This window comes from Cyprinus carpio, chromosome B13 (genome assembly GCF_018340385.1).
Source record: "Cyprinus carpio isolate SPL01 chromosome B13, ASM1834038v1, whole genome shotgun sequence".
Lineage (NCBI taxonomy): Eukaryota > Metazoa > Chordata > Actinopteri > Cypriniformes > Cyprinidae > Cyprinus > Cyprinus carpio.
Genome location: NC_056609.1, coordinates 27,872,708 through 27,885,446, shown reverse-complemented (window position 1 = coordinate 27,885,446; position 12,739 = coordinate 27,872,708).

Below are 12,739 nucleotides of genomic sequence, written 5' to 3'. Positions count from 1 at the left end.
CTTTCCATTTTATTGTGTTGCTGATGCAACCATTTGGAGGAAACTTCTGCTACAGATTTGCACTGGGGCCAAGGAAAAATGAAAAAATTATAATTATTTCCCAAAAGATCCCATCCTTAAGGTGACTCTTTAAATTCTGTGGCAAAAATCCAGTAATTTCTATAGGAATCCACACAACTGAGAGTTTTGCATGAGGTCGAAAAAGTTCCAAGAAAAAATTCCACTACCCACTAAAATCTTCATGTTAAAAAAGCCACTTCGACTGAAAGCTGCTTGGTTTGAAAGTGACTTCTGTGTGAGCAACAATAGGCAATAGACCTATTTTGGCCTGTGAACATCAGCTAATATTTCACTTAGTTATAACTGCTGATATTGCCTTAACGTAATTTCAAATAATATTAACTTGAACCCTTTTTGTCACTGAACTTTCAAATCACGTTACATACAACACAACATGAACCTACATTTGACTAACCTTTTTTTTTTCTTTCACTTTTTTCCCCGTTCTTACCCAGAAAGCCAAGAAATTAGCTTTGCCGGTTTGCTATCTGCAACACTTTTCCTGCAAAGATCAAAGTGCCGCTTTATGCTTGTGTTTAAAGATGAGTGTCATGTGAAAAGCTCTTCTGAACAACTCCTAAATCTCATATCTCGAGCATTGTTTTATGTTATTGAATACCTGTCACTAAATAAATCAAATTGGACAGGCAAAGATAGTAAGTATGTGTAACTAATATGGACGTTTTTGTTGTTTTGACAAATATTCCACATTTGGTGTTTCGGTTTTGTTAGATTATTTGTTTGGTTTTATTAGAGAGCAAAAGTGACATTTTGGGCTTGTAATTGATGATTCCATTAATGCTCAAACAGTATGTGTTTATGACTAGTTTTGTGAATATAGTTTAGGTCAAGGGGTTTTATTTGGAATAGCTTTCTTCTGAAGTGATCATGCACGTGGAAGAAACTGCGTTTAAGTGCCTTGCTCAAGGGCACAACGGTGATAGTTCAGGATTTTATTCACAGAAACATTGTTTATGGTTACACCAAATTTGGGATTGAAATTTGCAACCTTTCTAGTTAATTACCCATGTCCACTAGTAGTTTACACATTACAACCACTGTTTAACTCCAGCCTTACCCCGAGTCTAACAAACTGGCCTGACTAAATGACCTTTAACAGCCTCAGGGACTAAGGGAAATACACCTGTGTAGATTTCTTGAACAAACCAGTTTTCCATCTTTACTTCAGCTTATAGATTCTCCTCCCGGCTTTGCCTTTTATAACCGTTCTCCCAGTATTCCAGTAATCAATGCACAAGGCTCGGGATGAGTCATCATGTATGTTGGTATAACGATGATGTGTTTTTTAAGCCAAAAGGTTTAAATATGAACTGATGTATTGACTACCTACCATGAAAGGTATTGCTGAAAGTTTAGGAAGTCGGTTAGACAATTCCAATTGTGGAAGACCCATGGCCCTGTGTTATCATATGCATTTGTTTGTGTATTGGTTTGTTGCTCTTTGCCAAAATGACAATGTTTAGCTTGTCTACCGTTCCAGGTTTACCACTTGAACCAAAGACCTCGTTTTTCAATGCATACTACATTGTGTCATGTTGCATGTGTTCATTCTTTGCCTTTGCTAAAAGATTTAAGCAGCATTCCCATTCTTTAGCCCTTCGATTCCAGAACAAACCGTTTTTGTTTTTTCCATGAATTTCAGGCCAACCTGTGTGTTTCTCACTGGACCTCTGACTGAGTCTAAGTCCTGTTGCACTGAACACCCGCATCACCCGATCTGACGCCACCCAGGACCCAGTACATTTGTAGCACAATGATCATTTGTTTTTGTTTGTTTGTTTGTTTGTTAAATACATCTTTTTTGTATTTTGCACTGAACCATTTCTGTGCTAATTTGTGCAATACTGCTGTAAATAAAAGCCGCTTTTTTCAACTTTCTAAATACAGAGTCTGTCTGTTTTAATAAGCTTTAATCCACAGATTTTAATAAATTAAACAATAAATTAATTAATTAAATGTAATAAATTTAAAACGTTTTTATTGATGCCATGCGGGAAATGTAATTGGATCAACAAAATAAAGTCATTTTTGTATCACTAGAAAGTTAAAATTTATTCAATATAAATATTTGGGACTGAAAATATTAAGAACTGTACACCGTGCAAATGATTACTTATTGTCATTATTGTGCAAAATATCATGCACAGGACAGAGTAAAACAAGTACAGAAATGTACTTTAAATGAAATGAAAGATTAAGTCAGTATGAAAAATTAATCATCAAATAAACATGATAAACAGACCTAAAATGTTGTCAAAAATAGTATACAACTTAAAAAAAAAAGACAATACAAGGTGATTCTTGATTTATTTAAAAACAACAAAAAATAGCATTTTCATCATACATTCTGCAATAAGAAAACATAACCATTAATATGTGTGCATGCTTTATTGAACTATTTGATTTGATCAATAAGTTATCAAAATGTTTTCCATTTTTTAACCATCAAATTAACCAATTTTAACTTCATTTATTATGTTGTACAAGATTGAGCTACAAGTCAGTTTAATATGATTTAACTTTAAATAAATTAAATGGCCAATCCGATTAAAAATTCAAGGCAGCAATTGAACTTTAAATTAAATTGAAGTTTTTAAATATGTGGAAATTTGTAATTGCCGACTGTAAAGGAATTTGTCATGCATAATCAAATTGACAATTACTTTCAATTAATAATTAATCAAATCGGACCATTCATTTGGATTACATCACTAAAAGACATTTACAGGTGTGATTAGGTACACTTTGTACAGCCTGCATGAAAAACTCAATGTTGCGACACACTCTACAAAGACTTTGTTTGTGAGATCTGGAAAGTCTCTCTTCCTCCAAATGAGCGACCTATCAGTGCTCTTCAGCAAGACATGGAAAGTACGGTACCTTCCACAACTTGGCATCAGCTGTGACATAATTCCATAGTTTGATTTCAGCCAATCAGGGTGCGGTCACATGACTGCACGTGCACCAAAGAGGAAGGATTTATTGAGAATATTACAGTTGTGTCTAACTTAGCATGACTCAGTTAGCCGTGCTCTGACACGACCTGTTGATGTGGTGAAGTTTAGGGGAATAAAACTTCTCAATGTCACAATATGATATATTTTGTCCCACATTTGTAAAGTGAAAGACAGCCTTTAATTGCATTTGTTACTTCCAACCAATCAAAATGTGCACAAACAAGTTAAAAACAAATTGCATCACACACACTGGTAAAAAAAAAAAGCAGCACTTTATTGATCTATGAGGGAAAATTCCCATGCAAATGATTCTCAACACAGCTAAGCTACAATGGTTTCTTCCAAAGTAACTTCATTTGAGGGCACATTTCAATATGAAGATATACTGCAATTTTCAAACTAATATTTCTAAATTGACAGCCCTAAAATTAATAAATTGTCTGCAATTACATTAGCGGACCTTGGGTAAAACATATGATGATAATATAGATATGAAAATTATTATTATTATTATTATTATTAATATAGATATTGAAAAATTATTTTTTCACATTACTGCTTGTTATATACTGTTGGGTTGCTTTAAAAAAAAAAAAAAAAAAAACGGAGTTAATTTTATTTAAATGTCTAATTGTTGCACAATCAGAGTAATAAATCACAGTAATAAATGTTTTTTCTTGTTTTTTATTATATATTACTGCTTGTTGATTGGTGTCTGACTTCTTGAATAAATACTGTTGGGTTGCTTTGATAAAATAAAATAAAATAAAATAAAATAAAATAAAATAAAATAAAATAAAATAAAATAAAATAAAATAAAATAAAATAAAATAAAATAAAATTCCACATAGTATAACTGAATTGATGTGTTTAATTTTATGTAAATGTTGTACTATTGCATACCACACAAATATTTCACATCACGGTTAGTCATTTATTTGTTTATCATGCAGGATGCACAAGATAAAATCTGAAAAACGTCGACCAATATAGTCTACAAAGCTTTGACAAACACGATTCTCTTCTTCCCCACTGGAAAACAAAAAACTAAATGAGTGTGTTTTTGGCATGAGGAAGTGCTTAGTGCACAAGGGTTAGAGTATAAATTCTTAAACTCACATTATGTCACACACTTCATTTCATCTGAATGTCAGATAATTCATTGGCATTGTGAGCGAGTGTCTGTGCTGTCAAGTGTGATGTAACTCAAAACAAACAGATGCAAATTCTGTTTGTTTTGACATTAAACTCAATTCATCATCATTGCACAGTTCTCAAACGTCACACCGGGTTCCAGCACAGCCGCTGTTCATTGTTGGTTTCCCTTTAGTGTGAAACCACATCTTTCAGGAAATTTAGTCTTCACTGGAAGGACACACACTCACAGGTGCGTTTGGCTGTCACAGCTCACCCTTGTGCAGAATGGGGGCCATATGCTCAGGATATTGTGGTTTAGACCCCAGACAAATGTCTTCCTCTATTGACTTCATTCACACAGAGAATTTCCATCATGCAAACACCTCAACATGTTTATCAGCTTACCTGGGAGAAACCCTCATTTCCAGTACATTGCTGATTTTTTCTTGTCAGGTGTATCTATGATACACTTCATTCTTCATTCACTTCATTGATGTACAGCAGCTGTAAGACAATAGTGTCGTTATTAGGATGTTGTGGATATTGTACATGTTATTGTTTTGTTGATATTGTAGATGCTATATTGGATGTTATAGAATTGTTTACATGCTGCTTTCTGATATTCTTTTATTAAACAGTAAAGTATAATCAATGTTGCAAATTTCAAAAGTGAGGCAAATCCAAATTCAAACATTTTTGAAGATTGCAGCATTGATTTTACTTTACTGTTTAATACTTTGAAGTTGCTTTGAAATAATCTGTTTTATATAAAGCGCTATATATAAAAAAAAAAAAGATTTAGATCAACCTTCATTAATATTATGCTATAATGTCAGCAGTAATGGTGTGTCCAAGTCGTGTCGAAAATATTTTTTTGTTTTTTATTAAATGCACATGAATGTCATTGCAAATTTGTAATTGCGAGTGGGGAAACTTGGGATTTTCTTTAAGTCAAGAGTTTGAGAAAATCTGTCAGATGCAATGGATGCAGTATCTGTATTAATGGTAAATTTGTTCAGCCAAATGATTTTTTGTCCATTTACAATAAAACAAAATACCATAGTATTGTACAAATATGATAGAATATGTAGTGATTTCATTTACAGCACCTAAACAAATTCATAAATAAAAACATAAATTGCCATCTTGCTCCTGTCAAAGTTTTTTATCCAAAGCTGGAAGCCACTTTGAAACATACTTTCCAACGCTACAGTCAAACTAAACCCCTGGAAAAGTAGTTAGCTACATTTTTTAGTGTATAGCTAACTATAATGAAGCCTTTTAAGAGGGAGAAATCTTTTAGTAAAAGTATAACTTACAAATGATGCAGTCCAACGTGAATGGTTATTTTACAATGATCAGTTGTGCCTCAAAAACAAAGTAGCAGCAACATTTAAACAAAATATTACATATTTGTTTTATTTAGGATTACTCTATTGATGTCATGCTATAATAAAAGCAGATATAACCATAAAAAAAGTAAGAAAAAACAACCTTCAGCAATCAAACACTACACTTACTGGACAATAAATCTCAACAATGGTAACCCACATTATACAATGCCATATTACATTGAAATCTGCAGCTATGATGAACTATGAAACCCATCTAAACCCATTTCATACAATCAGATCAAATATTGCTAGAATTTTACCCCAGCCACAAAGCATGCTGGGAACCCAGCAGTGGCACTGTATTTTGCTGCAGAAACAACAAACCAATTAAGCAGAAAAAGCGAGACTTCCCAGAGCCACGTGTATGTGGAAGTTTCAGCAGAGCAAGTTTGATTATCGCCACAGTTCACTCAGCTGTAAAGGTGTGCGCAAATGTCAACAAATGTCACGCTACACTGCTACCCATCTCTAAAAACAGCTAGTTACTGGAAAAACAACAGTGTATTGAGAACAGCTGAGTTACTGTCACACTCCTGATAAATGTCTAGTAAGCAGCATTGCTGCTTTCACTCCCCAATGCTAAGAAACAGGAAAAAACTTCAGTCATATTATTTTTGATCTACACAACAAAATCTTGTTTCTCACCTGAACTAGATCTGTTTGCTTTTGATTAATGTAAGTCTCTGAAATGTACAATCTTCCAGATTCAGTTATGGTGGATGTAAACCAATTTAGTATGTTCTACAACATGTTTGCAGTTGACGTTACCGACACAATCTCATGGCAATTTGTTTTACATTTTGGCGGCTAATTTGTATAAACTGGATTCCCAGAATGCTTGGATAATGTATAGGGAAGTGAAACAAAAAATTAAATGAGGTATTATTTTTCCAGTAAGCCATGTACCAGTAAGCTAATTTCCAGTGGAAAGTTGAGTCACTTTCATTTTTGCTGTTGACATTGCCAACACATTTTCATGACAATTTGTGACTGGGTTTTGGCAAGTTTCTTAAGAAATTTGTACATTTGTACATTTCTAAAAAAAAATAATAATAATGTTTTAGTACTATTCACATTCACATCATACCAGTGTGTACAAAATCGCCACCTCGTAATTGGCAAATTGGTGGCTAATTCACAAGAATTCATACAGTTTGGTTTGTAAGTTTTTGTACGATCTGTTAAGAGGTGGATCTTCATACTTAACTGTTTTCTAAAAATTGAATGTTTTCATACGATTCAAATCAAACAACTTTGTACCAAATCACCACCTTGCAAAACAGTAATGCTTTCTTATGACTGACTTTGGGACCTTTCTTATAGATACCAGTCCACTTTGAGTGTAAACTAAATGAGCCAATGCACATTGGCATGCGATGATTGCATCCAGTTGCTGCTGATCGCAGCGCAAATATAACTAGGCAGCAGGTGCAACACATACTTAGCTTTTCACTTCAGAGCAAAGTGATCACATCATTTTGCTCCTGACTACTCTACTGAGAGAAGAAGACTGAATGAGTTCAGCACGCTCTTTGAGAGCTCTTCGTGTTGGCGGTACGGCGCTTCAGCGGTGGTGGTTTCCCGTTGTCGAGTGGGTTGGACACATCAGGCTGGACTAGGCGGCCATCTCCCCTGTGCGCTTCAGCACACTAAAAGAGGTTAAAGACAACATTGTGTCTTGCTACAGACATCGTACCCATGCGTTTCTGGATGTGGTTGTTACCTGGCATCGGGTGATGGTCACTATCGCTGCCTCACATATCTGGGCATTAAGCACACTGAGGTGGCGTTCGTGGATGAGTCATGTTCTCATTGCGGAGATCACAGTCCTACTGGTGAAGGATGCAATAGAGCCGGTCCCTCCAGCTGATATGAAGAGGGGGTTTTACGGCCCCTACTTCATTTTACCCGAGAAAGGCAATGGGTTACGACCGATCTTGGACCTGCGTGTCTGTTCAAAATGTTGACACAGAAACGTATCTTCAGGTGTAACCGTCCCCGAGATTGGTTTGCAGCGATTGACCTGAAGGACGCATACTTTCATGTATCAATCCTTTCTCACCAAAGACCATTGCTGCGGTTCACGTTCGAAGGACAAGCACATCAGTACAAGTTCCTGCCCTTTGGGCTGTCCCTGTTGCCCCGTGTCTTCACAAGAGTAGCTGAGGCAGCCCTTGTTCCCCTGAGAGAGCAGGGTGTTCACATTCTCAACTACCTGGACAACTAGCTCACATTAGCTCAGTCTCAGGATCAGATGCGCAAACACAGGGACGTGGTGCTCTTGCACTTCAGCTGGTTGGGCCTTCAGCTTAACAGGGAAAAAGACAGACAGCACGCCTCATGCAGGAACGTGCTCAGTCAGTGTTGAACTGCCTGAATACTTTCAAGAGCAGGACGGCGGTCCCACTGAAACAGTTTCAGAGGCCCCTGGGACATATGGCAGCTGCAGCGGCAGTCACATCATTTTTTATTTATATATATATATATTTTTGTTTCACTGCAATAATACCACACTGAAAAAGAAATATATGGTATAGAAACAATTTTCATTTAGAAATTCCTAATAAATTTCACAACTGATTACGAAGTAACAGCAATTAATGCATTGACCATTTAAAGGGGTCATGAACTCAGAAACCAAAATTCCCTTGACCTTTAACATCAAGAGGTCATTGTACTATAAAAACATCCTGTAAGTTTCAGAACTCAAAACTTTAGTCTAAAAACAGTTTATGTTGAAGCCAATCTGTCAAAACCACAACTTTAGGAATGTTCAACTCTATGATGTAATAATGTGGATAAGCACCGCCTCCTCAGAAGAAGATGAACACCTGCTTTGACATCACTGCCTGTTTAGCCCCACCCACCAATTCACACATGTAGTGTTTACGAGAGAGACAAACATGCAGGTTCAAACGATAAAGCAGAAACCAAACGATAAAGATACTCTGAAGACAACAAGACCCTGTTCAGTGCCAAGGTGTGAAAAAACAGTGCTTGCATGCATTGCCATCCTTCTGATCCCAAAATTAAGAAAAGAGAGAATGAACTTTATTTTTAATGAAAATCCAGACTGTGTCAGTAAGATCTTGGTATTTTGTTCACTTCATTTTACTGTGGATTCACTTACAAACAAGGGACATCTTAAAAAAGATTGAAACTAAAAGATAATGTTGTGCCGACTATATTGGATCCGACAGTAATAGATCCGCAACACAAGTGTGAGTAACTGTTTTCTTTATACACCATTGCAAACACGGCGTTCAAATGAGGGGGTTAAAAACAGGACAGAAAATCACTTCTAAATTATGTTTTTTGATGTAATAATGTTGGACCTCAGCGAACAGTACAAATTAAAAAACAAAGGCAGTTCATAACCCATTAAAATTTATGAAATGTTAAAAAAAATTCTGAAATAATATTTCCTTACATAATTAATCAGGAGAAAAAAAGGCATTATGTTCAATTTAGATTTTACTGTATGTAAATAACTTCAGCATTTTGTGCTGCCTCAAATTTTGGAAACGGCTTAAACACAATGACATCTGCTCTGAAATTCCTCAAAGTGCAACTTTAAAGCTGACGAGTCCCAAGCTGGTTAATTTGGGAATATGGGCAGGAAAAACAGCCCTGTTTTATGTGGTGGTCACAGCTCACAGCAGATGCTGCAGGTGCATGAAGGGAAGTGGTTGTGAAACATGTTTGGCTATTTTCTCCGCCCGTGCCGTCATGATGATGTCAGCTGAAATGGGATGTTGTTTCAGTTGTTGACTTTCAAGATCAAGCGGCTGTAATCTGCATGAAGGCTGTGGTGAGGGCTGAGGAGGATCTGGTGTGTAAGAAAGAGAGATTTCTGCAATAGTTTACAATGAAATATAAAGCACACAGAGCGAGATGCTCTTCTGTCAGGCTTTTATCTCAGTGTGTGTTTGAAGTGGCAGCCGGTGTCGCAGTTTCCATTACCAGCTGCACCGGAGGAGTTTGCATCAGGCCGTACACGGGTGGAAAAGCACATGCTCCAGTATCACAGCAAAGTCAGGATGTGGAAATAAATTCATCATCAGAGTGAAAAACGGATACAAATTTAAATGGCATATTGTTATGTTCTGTCTGTATTCCTTACTGTCAGAGCCACCACGGCACCGGAGAGTATGTGAGAGTGCCATATAAATACTACACACTGAGATTAGTTTGCCATTCCATTCGCTGGAGGGGAAAAACGACTTCAACTTTTAGCCTTCATTATGTGCAAATCTTTCCAATCTTAAACACCATTCTTGTCAATAGCCTACAAAATGAACAATTCAAACAGCAAACTTCAGGTTTTATAAATGTGCTTTTTAATTTGACATGTATAGAGAAGGCTAATTTAATTTATTTTACATTTTTTGTCCAATAGAAAGAAATGGCATTGCATCATTTGCCGACAGATTCTGATTGGTCAGTTTAGATGGTTTAGTCTCAGTGTTTTTCAGGGATTAGGACGCACATGAATATATATATATATATATATATATATATATATATATATTATATATATATATATATATATATATATATAATATATATATATATATATATATATATTTTTTTTTTCTTGTGCACAAAACATTTAAAGTAAAAACAACAACAAACTATTTAATTGTTAAGTTTATTTAATTTGAACGATTTAAATTTAATTTGTAAACACATCTAAATTACTCTGGTAAGAACAAAAAAAACCCACTTTATGTGTTATTTACACTCTCCTTTAAAGGCAACAACAACAAAGAATAATAATTAATAATAATAATCTATGTTTTAATAATGTCTATATTTTATTATTTTTATTTCAGTTTTAGTTATTTTAGTACATAAAGTTAAACTAATTTTAAATCTTTATTTTATTTAAAGTTTATTTTAGTCAAGCAATGGAAATATTTTTATGGTTTTACTTTATAATACGCCAGGTGTATACACTTAATAAAATAATTTTGCAGTAGTAAATGAGATTATTGGAGTATGTTTTTTTTCTACTTAAATCATGGTAAATTTAATTTATCACTTGCTGTTTCTTTGTAATTGTTTGTGAAATCTACAAGCGATCTCTAAATGAGAATTGTTTCCACAGCAAAAGTTTTGTCATTGTACAGATGTAGATCTCAGGTAGCACGCAAGTGAACTGCAGGCCGCAAATTTGCTAGATATTCTGTCCTGCGTAAAACACTGTCAGAAGCTCAGAACAGTCCAGCATCTCTCAGGTTTCTAATGTGAAAAGCAGAGTTGTGAGATGCACATTTAACTGCAACGCACACAGTGTCCCAGCAGTCCTTTCTAATAATAATCTCAGTGGCTATGTGCAAGTGTTGTTTGAAAAAGAACGCCTCAGATATGCATGTCCTCCAGTCCTGCTGAGCATGCTGTGTTCTTGAGCACTATTGTTCAGGTGGTAAATAATCATAGAGACATTATAAGCTCATAATAAAGAGTTTCTATTGACTTGTTGCCAGCGGTTGAATCACCTCGAGATCTGCGCTGTGCATCTCTGCCGCGACGTGGAGTTACATCAGATTTGCAGCAGCTACTACAGGTTTAATAAGTGACACTCGGCGTAGTGATTCGTTCGGGGATCTGTTAATGTATTGCAGAAGATGAACTGAAAAAAAAGTTCAAAGAAGGCAATAACTGTGACAGTATCAGGTCCTGTTATCAGGTCGGTGTTACAGTGTACAGGAAATATTTCAGGAAGTATAACAGACTTTCAGAAATCTGCTCTGGTCAAGCACAGACACTTAAAATATTTTGTATATTTATATATTTTGTAAGTTGCTTTGGATAAGACAGTAAGGTATGGATTTGTATATACTTTATTTTGAAAAAGACAAAAAAAAAAATATATATATATATATATATATATATATATATATATATACATATATATATGTATATATATATATATATTACAAAAAATATTTTTTAAACACACACACATATAAAAACAATTGCAAACTTATTTTTAAATTATATTTTTTATTTTTATGTAATATTAATTTTATTTTTTTATTATTATTATTTTTTATTTTTTATAACACCGCTGACTTCACCAAATTGCTCATATTTACTGAAGCTTGTGTTGCTTTGTCTCTCAAACCATGTCACTTCCTGCAGGATGATGTCATTAAGGAAGTGGCTTAATTTTACAACACAAGATGGAAAGTTATATTAAGTCACAGAGGAAAAAACTAAACCATTACCAAACAATTACCAATTTACACAATATCCCCATTAAACAAGCTTTGTTGAATTCATTGGTTAGAAAAAAAGAAGTAAACACCTGGAATATATAAATTACAATATAATTAAAATGTATTCAAAATTCACCTTATGTGTTTACTTAATTGCAATATGGCGAAAAAAGAAAGCTAATGTAATTTCCATCTTTAATATTTTATCTAAGAGTTATATGATGTGCACATGAACATGCACGGCAAAGATCTTTGTGACAGATTGTTATGTAAAACAAAAAGCAAACAAATCCAAAAAATAACAAGGAAATGCGAAGTATATGTCAGGGAAATATGAGGGAAATTCTGGCTTGTTTGTATGAGGACATTCCATATAGATCGTTCATCATGTTTTCTCTCTCTTTGTGCTTTATGAGAAATGAAGTCGGTCACAGGTCAGAGAAGGTGTTACACAAGTGCAGCCTCTGAATGGCAGAACATCTTATCCTCAACGTGAGCCATCCATGTCACACAAGACTTCAGCGTGCATCAACCTGAAGGGCAGGTTTCAGCGGTGCGGTGGCTTTTCAAGACACAGAAAAGTACTGCATTTCTAAGCCAAAATGGACATGCATCCAGTCCTGAACCGGTGTCAACAGTTTCGATCGAGAATGGGTCATAAAATTACAGTCACTCATGATTGTTTTGATAAGGAAAGTGTGACTAAAAGAAAAAGCTCATCGGACAAATATGCAGCTGTACTAGTTCTTCTGGCTGTACAATATTAACCAGGCTGGTGATGGACTAATGCTTAAAGCTGCATGTGCATCAGAAGTTGGGGACCCGTCATTCTCTCATTCACATGGACTTGTAAGGCTGATCTAGATCTTGAAAATATACCAGAGAAGAGGAAAGTTGGTGGTTTAACACACATTTGGCTATTTACAGCATTTCCAAATAAGTAAAT